Here is a 17,637-nt window from a genome sequence, read left to right on the forward strand (position 1 = left end):
GGGGCAGGGCCCGCCTGAGTCCTGGCAACAAATGACACAACGCGACAGAGGGCACTTGCATCCTATGCAACCTAGCAACAAAGTATGCTGTGCAGCAGAGGCCCCTGCTTCCTAGCAACAAGAGATTCTGTGGAGCAGGGGCCGCATGCATCCTAGCAACAAAGGACGCTCTGGGGCAGGGCCCGCCTGAGTCCTGGCAACAACGGTCGCTAAGCAGTAGAGGGCGCCTGCATACTAGCAACAAATGGTGCCGTGAAGCAAGAACAGGAGTGGCCATTGCAATGTAGTACTGCGATATAATGTCTGTTTGAAGTAGTTTGGGAAAATACTGCATTATGGCTGCCAGAGAGAACCGACAATCATAGGAAATCACTGTATTAAAGAAAATATGACCAGAATTCGTCGAGGATGGGCGAATACTTGTGACATTTGTCCAACAATGTTTTTAGAAATAGACCCCTTTGCCTCACCCACTGATCCTCTAATGCAAATGGATGCACAAACATATTTCCCTTACTAGCCTACCTATTAAAAGGCAGTGTCCCTTCCTTTCCCTACCGGGACCTATAGACAAGTAAGCTTACCTATAGATCGGAGAAATGTCCCCAATCAGGAAGAGGAAGTAATAGGACAAAGCCTCTCTAAACAATCACTCTGCTTTATTTTGGCACATAAACAAACAAAATATTCACACTCTAGCTAGATATGAAAGGAGATGAATCCAGTGCTTCTCAGTCCGTCCCAGCTGGTGGGGATCAGTGGGTTCCAGGTGCAAACCAACATCCAGCTGAAGACTCCAGGTCTCTTTTCCTAACCTGAAACTGAGTTTGGAGCGGGTTTAAGTTTACATTCCCCCTAGAAGTTCCGACTTCAAGAAGTGGAAGTCTAATTCCAACCCCCCCCCCCCCCACACACACACACACACACCAGCTGGAACAGCATGAGGACCCAAAGAGAGAGATCTCTTTAACAACTGTGGGTCAACAGACAAATCTCCAAAGTCACAGCGGATCTACAAGTTACCCCCCCCCCCCTTCACACACTGGATTCCTCTTTTCAATCATCCACCTAGTCAGCATCTGTCCTCCGCAACTTCTTTCTTCTGTGGCTTTTGTCAGCTTCTCTCCTAGGAAGAAAAAAAACAGTATCTGAGAACTTTTGATCAGTTCTGCACATCTTGCAGATCAGTGTAAGGCAAAACTAATGTATGCATACGTTCACTGCACGAATGTGACAAACATCCAAAAGTCATTGGCCCAGATTCAAGAAGCACTTGCGCCCGTGCAACCATAGGTTGCGCGGCGCAAGTGCTTACTTGCTCCGGTGTAACGAGTGCTCCTGATTCAGGAACCTCGTTACACCGACTGCAGCCTAGGATATGACAGACATAAGCCTCCTTATGCCTTCATATCTCAGGCTGCATTCTTGCGTTGGCCGCTAGGGGGCGCGGCCATTGTGATCGGCGTATAGTATGCAAATTGCATACTACCACCGATTCACAAAAGTTGCGCGGGCCCTGCGCACGCAAGGTACGGAGTTTCCGTACGGCGACTTTAGCGCAAGGTTGCTCCTGCTATAGCAGGGGCAACCAATGCTAAAGTATAGCCGCCCTTCCCGCTCGTGAAATTTAAATTTCACGTTGTTTACGTAAGTGATTCGTGAATGGCGTCCCCCATGCTCCTCTGTCGTCCTCCCTGCTCCTCTGGTCCTCCCCCCGCTTCTTTGTTCCCCCCAGATGAGGGCTTGTGGGAAGGGAGAGACAGAGAAGCGGATGGGGACGGCGGGTCCACTGTCACTGAAGCCGGCCCACTGAGCCATCGGCCCACCGGGAAACTCCCTGTAGTCCCAATGGCCAGTCCATCCCTGGCTCAGTATAAGTAAACACCCACAAATCGGGCTTCTATCAAGGAAGAAGCAGAGAAGCTGAAAAGCAAGGAGCAAACAAGGAATTTTCTTCCCATTTCAAAACCATTTCATTGGAGAAGCTAACACAGGCATTAGGCCTCGTACACACGACCGTTTTCCTCGACAGAATCCATCAAGAAACTTGGTGGCAGAGCTTTTCATGCTGAGGAAAACAGTCGTGTGTATGTTTTTCATCGAGGAACCTGTCGTGGAAGTTCTCTTTTTCCTCGTCGGGAGTCTCAATTTCCTCGTCGTGTTCCTCGTCGGGCTGGTTTTCAACGAGAAACACATTTGTGTGTATGCTTAGAAACCCGCGCATGCTCAGAATAAAGTATGAGACGGGAGCGCACCTTCGGTAAAAGTAGCGTTTGTAATGGAGATAGCACATTCGCCACGCTGTAACAGAATGAAAAGTACAAATCGTCTCTTACCAAACTTTTACTAACACGCAGTAACATGAGATTAGCAAAAGCAGCCCCAAGGGTTGTGCCAGTGGAATCGAACTTCCCCTTATAGTGCCGTCGTATGTGTTGTATATCACCGCGTTTGAGAACGTGCTCATCCAAATCATAACTAGGTTCCTCATCTGTATTATATTATTATTTTTATTACCCCCCCCCCCCCCCCCCTTTTCTTTTGCACCTTCTTTTCTTTCCCTTTATAGCCGTTTCTCTCTCTTTCTCTGCTTTCTCCTATATTTTGCACTTTTCCCTTAGCCCTCGTTCACATTGGAGTGACTTGTCATGCGTCAAATCTCATGACAAGTCGCACTCTACTAGCAAAGGCCATGTTTAAATCGTTGTGACGCCGACTTTGCGGTCGATCGGAAAATCCGACAAGAAAACTGTGGATTATTTTCCGACTGAATTTTGGCTCAAACTTGTGTTTTGCTTACACACGGTCACACAAAATTCCGACCGTCGAGAACGCGGTGACGTACAACACTACAACGACCCGAAAGAAATTAAAGTTCAATGCTTCCGAGCATGCGTCGACTTGATTCCGAGCATGCGTGGTTTTTGGTGCGTCGGAATTGCATACAGACGATCGGAATTTCCTCCAAGAACTTTTTTGGTTGGAAAATTTGAGAACCAGCTCTCAAATTTTTCTTGCCGGAAATTTCGACAGAAAAATGTCCGATGGAGCCTACACACGGTCGGAATTTCCGACCAAAAGCTCACATTGGACTTTTCTTGTGGGAATTTCCGATCGTGTGTACGCGGCATTACACTACCCTATGTCATACTGGGCTCAATTCACAGTGGAGAAGTATTAGAACCCCTGTCAGTTTTTTATTGGTAATTAGGAGGTAAAATTATTTAAACAGTAAAACATTGTGGTCCCTGCAGCTTACATATTGATTACCATAAAAAGGGAAGCTGCTTTTTACAGGACACAAATGGTGCACGAAAAACAACAACATTTCCTTATAAATGTAAATAGACATGTGCAGAATTGTAAAAATAGTTTTGTTTTGGATAGATTCCTTATGTTACTAATTTTGTTCCGCTGATTTGTTTTGTTTATTAATTTTCTAACGATTTAGTGGGGACCCCATGCCGTTTCATAATTTTTTTTGGGGGGGGGAGACCCAGTTTTTTGGGGAATGTTCTATTGCCGGCATTCTTTTATTTACATTTCAGCTGTCAGTGGGGAAGCCTGCTGACAGCTGATAAGTCATTGGTTAGTCATTGGTTAGTAAGGACGCAGCTGTTTCTTTACACAGAAATCGAATCAGTCAATCATTTTCCAACCGATCCAAACTGAAATCTTTTCTAAAATTTGGAATCCGTTTGAAAATAAATAAACAAAAGGAAGTTAAGCGAATTTCAACTAAACTCATTACTATTTCATTGGGAGATTTGGATACATCTGATTTTTTTGAATAATCAAAAAATCGGTCCAAATTCACATTTGGACCAAAACGAACTGCACATGTCATTGGGGCAATTTACTTTCACTTCCTGTCCAATTATAGCTAAAACAGGAAGTGAGGGGAAATCCCTACAAATTACAAAAATCCCCTGGGGACTCCCAGGTCACCAGAATCAGTGTCCCCATTGGAAGATTTCCCATCTGTTACTTTTCTCGGAAAAAATTGGGGATTTTCTTTCTCTTTACTTTTCGGTGATAACAGTAAACAGAACAAATAGAGAGGGTGAATCTTCCTAATGGGGGTACAGACAGCAATAAAAACCTGACAGCGGTTCTAATCCCTCTCCACTCCACCCAAAAAAAAAAAAAAGCTTTGCTTTTAGTTATACTTTAAGTAAATGAGCCCAGATGATTCTGCGTTTTTCCATAGTTTCCTTCACCCCCCGCTGCCTTCTGGGACACACACTGGTCCTAAAAGACGGCAAGACCATTCAGAAAGCACAGTGCGACTTGCGCATGCGCAGCAGGAAACTCATTTGAGTCTTTCCCTAGGCCGGGGAGAAGTGGTTATGCAAGCTGCTTGTGTGGTTAAGCTGCAGTATGAGAAACATTTTATCTTTAACCACTTGCTTACTGGGCACTTAAACCCCCTTCGTTCCCGGAGCAATTTTCAGCTTTCAGCGCTCTCACACTTTGAATGTTAATTACTCAGTCATACAACATTGTATCCAAATGAATTTTTTGTCCTTTTTTTCATACAAACAGAGCTTTCTTTTGGTGGTATTTGATCACCTCTGGACTTTTTCTTTTTTGCGCTATAAATGAAAAAAGACGGAAAATTTTGAAAAAAAATGAATTTTTCTTAGTTTATGCGATAAAATTTAGCAAAATATTAATTTTTCTTCATAAATTTTGGCCACAATTTATACTGCTACGTGTCTTTGGTAAAAATAACCCAAATTAGTGGATATTATTTGCTCTTTGTGAAAGTTAGAGAGTCTACAAGCTATGGTGCAAATCATAAAAAAATTATCACACCTGTTGTACCAGTGCATATCTCATTTCTTGGGGCCCTGAACACGCCAGGAAAGTACAAATACCCCCCAAATGACCCCTTTTTAGAAAGTAGACATTCCAAGGTATTTAGTAAGATGCATGATGAGGTTTTTGATGTTGTAATTTTTTCCCACAATTCTTTGCAAAATGAATATTTTTTTCTGTCGTGTGTACGGGGCCTCACACTTTTGAAGGCCCTGGAGCACCTGGACAATGGAAATGCCCACAAAGTGACCCCATTTTGGAAAGCTAACACCCCAACGTATAATCTATGAGGCATAATGAGTCTTTTGAACGATTCATTTTTTTCCAAACGTTTTTGGAAAATGTGGAAAAAAAATGAAAACACAATTTTTAGGGGATGATGAGGTACAGTACCGCCTGGATACAGGAGTTCTGTGATGATATCCTTCTGGAATTGAAGGAAGGATCCATTCTGTCCTGAAGCTCTGTATAAGACATGAGCATTCAGTAGAGTCAATTGGAATAAATGTAGAGACACTTTTTTCTACCAGCGTCTCGTCTTACGAGCAATATGATATGGCGCCATCAACTGGTCGTTGAGGTCCACCCCTCCCATATTTTGGTTATATTCGTGGATACAGAGGGGTTTCTCCACAACACCAGTCGCCGTACGAATTTGTACTGTCGTGTCTGCGTGAAGGGTGGTAAGAACGAAAACATTCCTATTGTCCCGCCACTTCACAGCGAGCAAATTTTTACATCTGCAGCAGGCTCTCGCCCCCAGCCTTAGATGAGAATCTACAAGCCTCTGGGGAAAGCCCCAGCGATTAGGTCGCACGGTGCCACATGCTCCAATCTGTTGATCAAACAAGTGACTAAAAAGTGGCACGCTGCTGTAAAAATTGTCCACATACAAGTGGTACCCCTTTCCGAATAAGGGTGACACCAAGTCCCAAACGATCTTGCCAGCGCTCCCCATGTAATCTGGGCATCCTTCCGGCTCTACCTGACTATCTTTGCCCTCGTAAACCCTAAAGCTCCATGTGTAGCCTGTGGCCCTGTCACAGAGCTCACTGAAATGCAGGAACGGCAGGATCGTCTTGTATCGTTTCCTGGCCATGTGAGCAGAGAATATGGGCATATTGTGAATGGGATGTGTGGACCAATACATCCGCAATTCCGGAAATTGGTGTATGCCCATGTTGAGGGTAAGGCCCAGAAAGGTCTTAAATTCGGAAACCTCAAGAGGTTTCCATTCTTTGGCAAGGAGGGTCTGGGGATTAGCGGCGATGTAGGTACCAGCATACAGTTGTATTCAAAATTATTCAACCCCCACTGAAATTGATTGTTTTGGCCAGTTTGACACTGATTTTGATCATCCTGTCATCCTGCTTACAATTAAATCAAAGATGCACGTGTAGGTCAGACAAATATAACATAACATTTATAATGAAATAACCACAAATGTATTTTCTGTGCTCACATCATTATTCAACCCCCAATTGACATTCAATCTTAGTACTTAGTACAACATCCTTTTACAGTTATAACAGCTTTTAAACTTGAAGCATAGCTTGACACAAGTGTCTTGCAGCGATCTACGGGTATCTTCGCCCATTCGTCATGGGCAAAAGCCTCCAGTTCAGTCACATTCTTAGGCTTGCGCACTGCAACTGCTTTCTTTAAGTCCCACCAGAGGTTCTCAATCGGATTTAAGTCTGGTGACTGCGATGGCCACTCCAAAATGTTCCAGCCTTTAATCTGCAACCATGCTCTAGTGGACTTGGAGGTATGCTTGGGATCATTGTCCTGTTGAAAGGTCCAACGTCTCCCAAGCCTCAGGTTTGTGACGGACTGCATCACATTGTTATCCAATATCTCCTGGTACTGAAGAGAATTCATGGTACCTTGCACATGCTGAAGCTTCCCTGTACCTGCAGAAGCAAAACAGCCCCAAAGCATGATTGACCCCCCGCCATGCTTCACAGTAGGCAAGGTGTTCTTTTCATCATAGGCCTTGTTCTTCCTCCTCCAAACATAGCGTTGATCCATGGGCCCAAACACTTCCAATTTTGTTTCATCAGTCCACAGAACACAATCCCAAAACTTCTGTGGTTTGTCCACATGACTTTCGGCATACTGCAGTCGACTCTTCTTATTCTTTGGAGACAGCAAGGGGGTGCGCCTGGGAGTTCTGGCATGGAGGCCTTCATTACGCGGTGTGCGCCGTATTGTCTGAGCAGAAACTTCAGTACCCACATCTGACAAATCTTTTCTCAGTTCCTCAGCAGTCACACGGGGACTTTTCTCCACTCTACGCTTCAGGTAGCGCACAGCAGTCGAAGTCAGCATCTTCTTTCTGCCACGACCAGGTAGCGTTTCAACAGTGCCCTTTGCCTTGAATTTGCTAATGATGCTTCCTATGGTGTCTCTTGGTTTGTTTAACATCTTTGCAATCTTCTTATAGCCATTGCCCTTCCTGTGAAGAGTAATCACCTCTTCTCTTGTCTTCCCGGACCATTCTCTTGACTTCACCATGTTTGTAACCACACCAGTAAATGTCTAGAAGGAGCTGAGTATCACAGTCATTTTCAAGCTGCCTGATTGGTGCTTATTAGGCTTTATTGCTGCTCCCTGACATCCACAGGTGTTTTCAATACCTGATTGAACACACTTCAATGAACCTCTGTTCTTCAGAGTGGTAGTCTTTAAGGGGTTGAATAATTGTGTAAATGAAGAATTCACAAAAGAAACATTTACTACTGTATTACAAAACCAATTGATGTCATTTTAGTTGCATATGGTTCTTTAAGAAGTCCTTAGCACTTAGCACAGGAAAAGGCGGGGGAGTGCGCGCATTGGCTGAGAGCGATCGCGAGGGGGTGGCTGAAAACGAATAGCCGCCCCCTCATCCCCGATCGCTTCTGCAGCCTACGGAACCGCCACATGTACCAGGGGGGGGGGGTCCCGTTTGGACCCCCGACCCACGTCTAGGCTGGCACGTACAGGTACGTTGATGTGCCTGTCCGTGCCATTCTGCCGACGTATATCTACATGCGGTGGTCCGGAAGTGGTTAAGCCATTTTTCACTTTATTTTTAACCCCGTTCTTATAACATTTTTGCTCACAAAACAAAAGCAGTGGGCTCCCTGCTAACAGCTGAATGTAAACAGGATTGCCAGCAAATTAACAAATAAGGAAAAAAAAACTCCACCCCAAAAAATTAAAAAACGGTGTGGGGGCCCCTGCAAAAGCCAAGAGCATGCAGCCTAGCAGGCCAGCAATAAGGGGGGGCAAGCTAGCACCCCTCCTCCTGAGCCATACAAGGCCACATGCCCTCAACACAGGGGGGGGTGTTTTGGGGTAAGGGGGTTCCCCCCAAAGCACCTTGTCCCCATGTTGATGAGGACAAGGGTCTCATTACCACAACCCTGGTCTGGTGGTTGTGGGGGTGCGGGGGTAGACTTATTGAAATCTGGAAGCCCACCTTTAAAAAGGGGACCCCCAGATCCTTCCCTCCCATGTGAATGAGTATGGGGTGCTTATTCACCCAAAAATTGTATAAAGTGAGTAAAAAAAACAACAGTTTTTGCAGGGGACCCCACGCCATTTAAAATTTTTTTTTGCTGTGGGGTTCCCCTTAAAGCCCATACTAGATCCGAACAGCAGTTTTTTTCCCCTCATTTTTTAATTGCCGGCAATTGTGCTAGAAGGGAAAGGAATGCCACACACTCTACTTTTTTGTTTGGACATAGCCAAGTCGCAGTACATTGAAATAGTCAGAAATCGCATTGAAGTCGCACTTAAATTGGACCAAATCGCACCACTTTAACTGGTTGCCGACCAGCCGCCGTCGTTTTACGGCGGCAGGTCGGCTCCCCTGCGCGAGAGCATGTAATATAATGTCGGCTCTCGCGCAGGCCACTAGGGGGCCCCGACTCCCGTGCGCGTGCCCGGCGGGCGCGATCGCCGCTGGGCACACGCGATCGCTCGTTACAGAGCGGGGACCGGGAGCTGTGTGTGTGAACACACAGCTCCCGGTCCTGTCAGGGGGAGAAATGCTGATCCTCTGTTCATACAATGTATGAACAGAAGATCAGTCATTTCCCCTAGTGAGGCCACCCCCCCTACAGTTAGAACACACCCAGGGAACACACTTAACCCCTTCCCCGCCCCCTAGTGTTAACCCCTTCCCTGCCCGTGGCATTTTTATAGTAATCCAATGCATTTTTATAGCACTGATCGCTATAAAAATGCCAATGATCCCAAAAATGTGTCAAAAGTGTCCGCCATAATGTCGCAGTACCGAAAGAAATCGCTGATCGCCGCCATTACTAGTAAAAAAAAATATTAATAAAAATGCCATAAAAATACCCCCTATTTTGTAAACGCTATAACTTTTGCGCAAACCAATCAAACGCTTATTGCGGTTTTTTTTTTTAGAAAAATATGTAGAAGAATACGTATCGGCCTAAACTGTGAATTTTTTTTTTTTATATATGTTTTTGGGGGATATTTATTACAGCAAAAGGTAAAAAATATTCATTTTTTTCAAAATCGGCACTCTATTTTTGTTTATAGCGCAAAAACTAAAAACCGCAGAGGTGATCAAATACCACCAAAAGAAAGCTCTATTTGTGGGGAATTAAAGGACGCCAATTTTGTTTGGGAGCCATGTTGCAGGACCGCGCAATTGTCAGTTAAAGCGACGCAGTCCTGAATCGCAAAAAGTGCTCTGGTCTTTGACCAGCAATATGGTCCGGGGGTTAAGTGGTTAAAGTCCCACCCGGTGTGAACCAGGGCTTAAACTGAGTACTGATCACCTGATGTAATTGGATCATCCGGTTCTTTTAGGTTTGGCTTCCCACAAGTGCAGTCCAGCAGGCACTGGATGGTACTTCTCTTGGCTTCATAGTTTGGTCAGTGTCCAAAACACTCTCTTCAATGCAAAGGTTTCTCTTTCTTCTTTTGCCCATCTGTAAGACATGAGAACATAATTATTATTTAGCAATGTCTTGCTGGTGACACAAATGGCCCATTAGGTAAGAAGTCTTGGTCTTATTGCTCAGGAACCAATGTAGTAGCATGGACACATTTACAATGTGACACCTGTACCCATGTGTCCTTTATTTCCAGTGTAACTGCACTTGGAACATACCAAACAATATCTCATAAGGAGAATGTTTTCCTTTTATGTTTAGATGCATACAAAGCTATAGGTAAACTCTACAGCCAATTTATCCCCGTCTCTGCTGAATTTTTTTCTATCTTTGAGTAAGCCATTGTATTTTCCTATTTTACCACTGGTGGTGAGATTAAAAAGGTATATAGGTGTTTCTTTAACTTAAAGTGGAGTTTCCATCAAAAAATGTGTTTTCCTTTATAGTGCACATTACACCTAAAAAAGAAGAAAAAATAAATGTTTTACTCATCTGGAAATGCCTGTTGCTATGCGCTCCCACGAAATCTGCCTTCGGATTCACCTAGGATCCTGACGTCAGCTCCCTCGGCTCCTCCGAACGCTAACGCTCCTGGGAAATGTGTGTCATCATTTCCCAGGATGCCATGCCCTACCCCTAGCGCTGGACTTTGAAACAGGAAGTGACACGATTCCAGCTCCTTACACTACTCTACGTTGCTGTTGTTGTTGGTTGCCATCACAACGGCGGGCACGTCAGCCGCCGCCGCCCGTTGTGATGGCAACCCAAGTGATTGACGGCGTGGCGCTGCTGCTGTCTTGCGAATGCGCGAGAACGGGGCGGGCCTTTAGCACGTGTCACCAGCGAATTCCCAGAAATAATTGCTTGTGGGCTTCACAATGCCCACAAGCAAAATGACACCGCTCTGCACACAAGTTTATAAAGTGTACCATGTGAATAAGTCTGCGGAGCGGCGGCGGATTTTTAACTAGTAACTAGTAGTAGACAGTATGCATAGCAAAACAAAGATTGATGAAAGGACATACTTTAAAAAAATGCAAATTGTGGTTGGAACCCCGCTTTAAAAAGGCATCCAGGAATTCCTTCACTACTTGTCCTAGTAAGGGCATCCCATGCCTGAAGAACGGGTCCTGTAAGACTTGAAACGTTGCACTACTTTGTGATGTGATCATGCTTCAATAAAAAAACTTTGGACTCTACTTGAGGATCCGCGGTGTGCTGGCAAATATCCTAATTTTGGCTTTCTGATCCAGTCTCCAGCTGGTTGTTGCAGCAGCACCCAAAACTCTAGAGCGTTCTCCAGGAACATGTGCGATGGGAATATGGAGTACTACTAGTAAGGACCATTTTACAATGGCGTAACGAATGCTTCGGCTTCGAGAGCACAAGTCGCATGACATGTCAAAATCAATAATTCCCTATGAAAGCCGTCTTAAAGTGGAGTTCCACCCAAAAATGGAACTTCGCTTTAAGGGAAGGTGACCATTTTATTAGAGGGTTTTAGCTCCCACTTCCTCCCTGAGTGCAGCGGCGCCGGAAGGAAGGTCACCTCTCCCCTCTCCCTCTCGGCAATCATCTGGGAAATCATTGTCTTTTCACTCAAAGACGCCCAGGATCTGTAAAAGGTGGAAAAAATAAATAAATAAGTAGCCGTTTGAAGATCTGCTGATTTGTGAGATGACTGAACTAGGAATATTTTTTTCAGTCTCCAAAAACCCCCCCCCAAAAAAAATCACAAAATAAATTCTCCTAGACATGTGCAGAATGGAAAAATGTTTTTTTATTTCAGACGGATTTGTTACGTTACTAATTTTGTTTCCTGGATTCGTTTCGGAGTTCGTTTGGTTTCGCTTCATTTAATTTAATTTGTTAATTTTCTAACTAATTCCAAATTTTCGTAACGATTCAAATTCTGTGTGAAGAATACCTGGTTGTTAAGGATCGGGCCCGGGCCCGGTTAGCGGGCTTTCCCACTGACAGATGAAATATAAACGAAAGAATGCAGGCAATAGAAATTTCAGGAAAAGAACAGTGTGGGGTCCATACCAGGCCTTATTCAAGCATGCAGGCCAGGAAAGGAGGGGGGGGGGGCAAGAGTGCCATTCCCCCCCTCCTGAACCATACCAGGACACATGCCCTCAACATGGGGGGAGCTTTGGGGCAGGGGGCTCTTCCCTTTCCCACTCCAAAGCAACTTGTTCCAATGTTGATGAGGACAAGGGCCTCTTCCCCACAACCCTGGGCGGTGGTTGTGGGGGTCTGTGTAAATGAGTATGGGCACCCATTCACCAAAAAGTGTAAAACGTGAATAAAGACAGTACACAATGTTTCCCCCGGTGTAGATCCATCGTCAATGAGGACACCCGCCAGACCCAAATAAAAGGAAAAAAACTCCAGTCTCCTCGAACGCTCCCGCCATCTGCCTGCTCTGCCATTTGTCATTTCTTGAAATGGCTAAGGGGCGGAGTAACCCAATGGTGTCAGCGGTGACGCTGCCCGCTTGTGATGTCATTGACCCAGCATGCCCGGTTGGTGACGTCACAAGGGGGTGGGTTCATCTGCTGACGTCACTAACTGGCACTAACATTGTCACTGACACTGACAACAACTGACACTAGCACTCACAAAACTAGATCAAGCCCTGAATGAATTAATCGTTATTTATTTTTGTTTCAACTGAACTTTTATTTTTTACAACAGACCCCTAGGGGAGAGGTGAGTGTAAACACTGCTTCCCAGTTCTTCATTGTGGAAATAACACTGATTGTCTGTTCCCTGATATAGGGAAAGACGATCACTGACGTCACACGTCCAGCCCTAGAACAATGGCCCTAGAATTATTGCTCTTTTTCTGATGTGCATAGCAATATGTGACATATGTAGTCCAAACAGAGCTGATAAGGCAGGTACAGCCGGCCCCCCTGTACGGGGCCCCATCGGTTTAAAAGGGGGGCCCGGGCAGGAGAAGAGCAGTCAGCATTTGGATCGCTCTTTAGAGAACATTTCACAGCCGGTGAGGAGGCAGATTGCCTCCTCACTGCCTGCTTTAACCCCACACTAACACAAAGCACGCGGTTGCGGGGCACTTGCAGAGCAGCGCTATTCACTTGAATGGGTCTTGTTCTATGGGGGTATAATCTCTGCCATGGCTGCAAAGCATAGCATCGCAGCTGTGGCATTTTAGGGAAAATAAAAGTTGTTATTTTTGGGAAAAGGGGGGTGGCCTGTCAGGTAGACTGTACAGGGTCCAATGATTTGTAACAGTAGCCCTGAGTGCAAATGATGTTTTCGTACGTAGATGCTCCCAGTGAGTGCGTTTGTGTAGGTGGAGGTGCAGTGGGATCTAAGTTTTAAGTGCTTGGGAGTAACTTAATATCTGACATTTTTTTATCAGTAAAAAAGTTTTAATACATCACATAGATGACAAAAAGTCCCTTATGTAATATAAACTCTCTGTAACAAGTTCACTTTAAAGCGGAGGTTCGCCTAAAAAAAAAAAATATATTAAAATTCAGCAGCTACAAATACTGCAGCTGCTGACTTTAAATAATCGGACACTCGCCTGTCCCAGGGCCCAGTGATGCAGGGGAACGAAGCCCCGCTCGTGTCCCCCTCCTCTCCGCGGCGCCAGCATTGTCACTGTGGGTGACACCGCTCTGCGGACCGTGACTGCCGGAGCAATCATCTGGGACCTGTGAAGTGTCCCAGATGATTGTGGAGAGGGAGGATGGGAGAGGTGAGCTTACTTCCGCCGCCGAGGCGCCTAGCGAGGAAGTGGGAGCTGGAACTCTCTAAAAAGAGGGTCCCCCCCCCCAAAAAACAACATGCCAAATGTGGCATGTCGGGGTCACCTTCCCTTAAAGTGGAAGTTCCATTTTTGGGTGGATCTCCACTTTAATGAGACATCGGGATTCTTTTAGACCCCTGATGTCTCACCTGCCTTCCATTGAAGATGATGTAATGCAGACCACACTCCATTTGCTTCTTCTCTGTCTGTATCTGCACAGTGAGCGGAGACGGACCTGTCATCCCTTAGGGCCAGTTCACACCAGATGCAGTTTCGTACAGTTGTGTGCATTTTTTCTGCACTAAAAATGCATGCACAGTGTTATCCATGTATTCCAATAATGGGCAGATCCAGGGGGGGTGGGGGGGCAACAGGGAAATTGCCACCCCCGAGAAATTTGTGCTAGTTGCGGAATTCACGGGCACTGGAGAGTCTGAGCGGGCGGTAGTTGCGGAATTTGCGGGCACTGGAGAGTCTGAGCGGGCGATATTTGCGGAATTCGTGGGCACTGGAGAGTCTGAGCGGGCAGTAGTTGCGGAATTCGCGGGCGCCGGAGATTCTGAGCGGGTGGTAGTTGTGGAATTCGCGAGCGCCAGAGAGTCTGAGCGGGTGGTAGTTGTGGAATTCGCGGGCACTGGAGAGTCTGAGCAGGCGGTAGTTGCGGAATTCGTGGGCGAGTCTGAGCGGGTGGTAGTTGGGAAATTCGCGGGCGCCGGAGAGTCTGAGCGGGCAGTAAATGCGGAAATCGCGGGCGCCGGAGAGTCTGAGCGGGTGGCTCCGTGATGAGTCAGGGAGTGGGCGGTCAGTTGGTCGGCTCTGTGGGTGTGAGGGCGGCTGACCAATCAACAAGCCGGCGGCCGGGGGGGGGGGGGGAAGCAGAGAGGTGACATCTCTCAACGCCCTGCGCCCGCCTTGCATCCCTGCAGTAACTTCCGCCCTCACTGTGCAGGCAGCAGAGAGATTACATCATCTCTCTGCTGCCTGACTCTGACAAGCAAAACACCACCTTAGCAAGTAACAATCCGCAAGGTATGGCAGGTGATGTGGCAAGTGACAATCCGCAAGGTGTGGCAGGTGAGGTGGCAAGTGACAAGCTGCATCTGGTGGCAGGTGACGTGGCAAGTGACACACTCGGGGCTCCCACATTATGGTGAGTTGAACCATTTCATTTTATATTACAATGTAATATTATAAATAATGCGCTTCAATCATCCTGATACCATAACCACCATGGTGCCGTAATCATTGAAGCGCGAACACCAGACATTTCCCTGATAAATTGCCCCCAAAAAAAAAAATTCTGATAGTGCCCCTCCCGAGACTAGACTCTGGATCTGCCTCTGATTCCAATGGCTCTAGTTCACACCATGCAGTCAGTTTCTGCACCGGAAACTGACCGCATGGTGTGAACTAGAGCCATTTGAATCTATGGAAAACACTGTGCATGCATTTTTAATGCAGAAAAAATGCACACAAAACTGTACGGAACTGCATCTGGTGTGAACTGCCCCTTATAGTGGGAGTGTGATAGTGTCAGATTGCCCGCTGCACTAACTGAGACAACAGACATCCGTAAAATTTTAATCCAATGCAATGTTAAAAGTTAAAATAGCTTCATAGGCACTCACTGGGTCGTTTCTGAACTTGGTGTCCTGTGGCTCCTACATCATGGAACAGTAGGTTGCTGTAATTCGGACTGATTTCCAAGGTAACCTCTCCATCATGAAGCTCGCTGTTTCCTGTTGTAGATGAGAGATGAGCTTGATTGAAGATTCAAACTGCTGACAGGACCTAGGTGACAGACATATAAAAAGGTAAGACATTGGTCTCAACGATTGCCGATTGTCCCTCCAAATACCAGCTTCTTTACAGCTGTCCATCAGATCTGGTCAACAGCAGCCGTGGTTGGAGAATCTTTCCAGTAAAAGCTGTTTCTGTAACTTTTCCTCTGTGACAGGAAGAGGAGGGGCAAGGACCTGAAAGACAAACTATATATATATATATATATACTGTACAATCATAATAATAATGCTATAGTCATGCTATCATGGACTATTTGATAGTTATGCATACCTGGATTCCCCGGGAGTTCCGGTCAAGTTGTACATATGTGTTTAATTTTCCTAAAGCAATGCATTGTGGGTTTTGAAGTATTGGGAGAAAAGGACTCCATTGACATTAGTAGAAATAGACTATGGTACTCATAATGCATTGGCTTCCCAGAAAACATTGCACCCCTGCACAGCTTAATGGGGGAGGTTACTTAACGGCGGGAGGAGCTGAATTCGCTCTCTTGGGATCGGTCTTCTTCCCTCTGCGGAACGAGGTAGAGCACTCCAGCCAAGCGGCTAGGCCTGAAGCCTAAACCGGGATACACCGAAAGGGCGGCCATCCGGAGAGGGACAAGATCAAGTGCGTCCGGCTTGTGTTTCCAAGAGACCGGAGATACTCACCAGCTGACGATCGTAACAGTGGAGAGCGGGATACCGTAGACTGTGCGTTGCAGTGTGACCACTGATCAGCGTAACTTTTGTGAGGAACTCAGGCGGACTAGGCCTGCTCGGGTGAGAGGGCACTTGCCCAAGTTTTCAATACTACCTCAGCCTTATGACTCATAGTGTTCCACATATCAGAGCAGCGTACTGTCTACTGATTCGCCCCAGAGACCTAACATCTGAGAGTCACGCTAGCCAAGTTGATTAATGCTAACTTTAGGATCGGTCCACCAGCACTTATACTTATCATACCCGTTAACTGAGCCTGAATACCCTTTTGGATTACAAATAAGTTGATGTGCACCAACGAATTGAAAAATAGACTTCACCACTGAGGAACATTCTGGAGTGATCCAAGCCAGGCCTGGTCAAGATTGCTAGCGGTTGCATTTAAGGGGATTGCCCACTAGGGGAAGCTCGTGAGCATAGACTATTTAATAGCCACTTGAAGACTTTAGAACGTTAACATTTTTGTTTTGCTTTTATTGACTCTTGCAAAGGGCCCTTGCAGAATCAGCTATGTATACATATGTATAGTTAATCTGCTGTTTGATCTTTTATCTTTCTTATTACATGCCAAGTAAAGTTACCCTTGGTTTACTATATTGATTGTGTGTGGTGTGTTTGCTCCTGAGGATCGCATTCAAAAGAAGGTAACAACACTAACACATGTCATTGTATATTTCACATGTGTTATTGGGGTTTTAGCCCAGCAGGGGGCTCGCAATACAGACCCACAAACAGAGATGCGCCTAAAACCAGGCTACACCCCGCCGACGTATCTTGCTTACGCCGGCGTAGAGTGGGCACACATTTAGGCTGGCAGCATGGTGCCGCTCCCATTGATTAGTCATTCAAACATGCAAATGAGGGTAATACGGCGATTCACGAACCTGCGTGCGCCCGATGCAGGCTACGAAAGGTGTGCGTAAGTTGTACGTTCGGCGTAAAGTTAAGCCCCATAAAGGAGGTGTAACCCAGCAGCAGACATGCAAAGGTCTGCACCAGGGAACACAAGCCGGCGTATTTTACGTTGGACGTGTGTCTGGCTGGGCGTAGGTTACGTTCATGGCGTACGCAGTGATCTGGCGTATCTTAGGCAGTTGTTCCGCCGTGGTTGTGAGCATGCGCAGGGGGATGCGTCCACGTCACGGCGCATGCGCAGTTCGCTAAACGTACTTGTCTGGCACTCGGACCATCATTTGCATGGGGTCACGCCACATTTGCATGGGTTTGCATGGGTCAAGCCCACTTCCACCTACGCCGGCCTGCGCCTTCGAAACCTACGCCAAAGGAAGGAGTCAACCGGGTGCCCACCTACTATAGACAACTCCAAAAGGATGAAGAAAATAAAGAGACCAAGGAGGGAAAAAGGACCTTTTCCAAAGCCACCTTTCACCCCTTCCCTGCATGGACGGATGGAAGTCAGAAAGAACCATAATAAGAAAGGGATAAGGGTGCAAGTCACAGAGCAAAAAGCTGCGGCGGTCTCTGTCACCACTACCAATTCCCGAGGGGACATTGTCATTTTGCCGGATCTGCGATTCTATAAGTAGGCCTCATGTCTGCGTTGTCACCTTTGCTGTTTTGTTTTAAAGAAGCTACGGACAAGAAC

The 17,637-nt window shown here is 46.2% G+C and overlaps 1 long non-coding RNA gene across 1 annotated transcript; it reads right to left on the reverse strand.

Annotated features, from left to right (window-relative positions):
* Positions 1-917: 917 nt before the first annotated feature.
* On the reverse strand, positions 918-16,826 carry LOC120928087. The gene is made up of 3 exons (XR_005747169.1): positions 15,156-16,826; positions 9,624-9,776; positions 918-1,126 (listed from the first exon to the last, which is right to left on the reverse strand). It is a non-coding gene; the product is annotated as an uncharacterized LOC120928087 (long non-coding RNA).
* Between the last annotated feature and the right edge of the window lie 811 nt (positions 16,827-17,637).

This window comes from Rana temporaria, chromosome 2 (assembly GCF_905171775.1).
Source record: "Rana temporaria chromosome 2, aRanTem1.1, whole genome shotgun sequence".
NCBI lineage: Eukaryota > Metazoa > Chordata > Amphibia > Anura > Ranidae > Rana > Rana temporaria.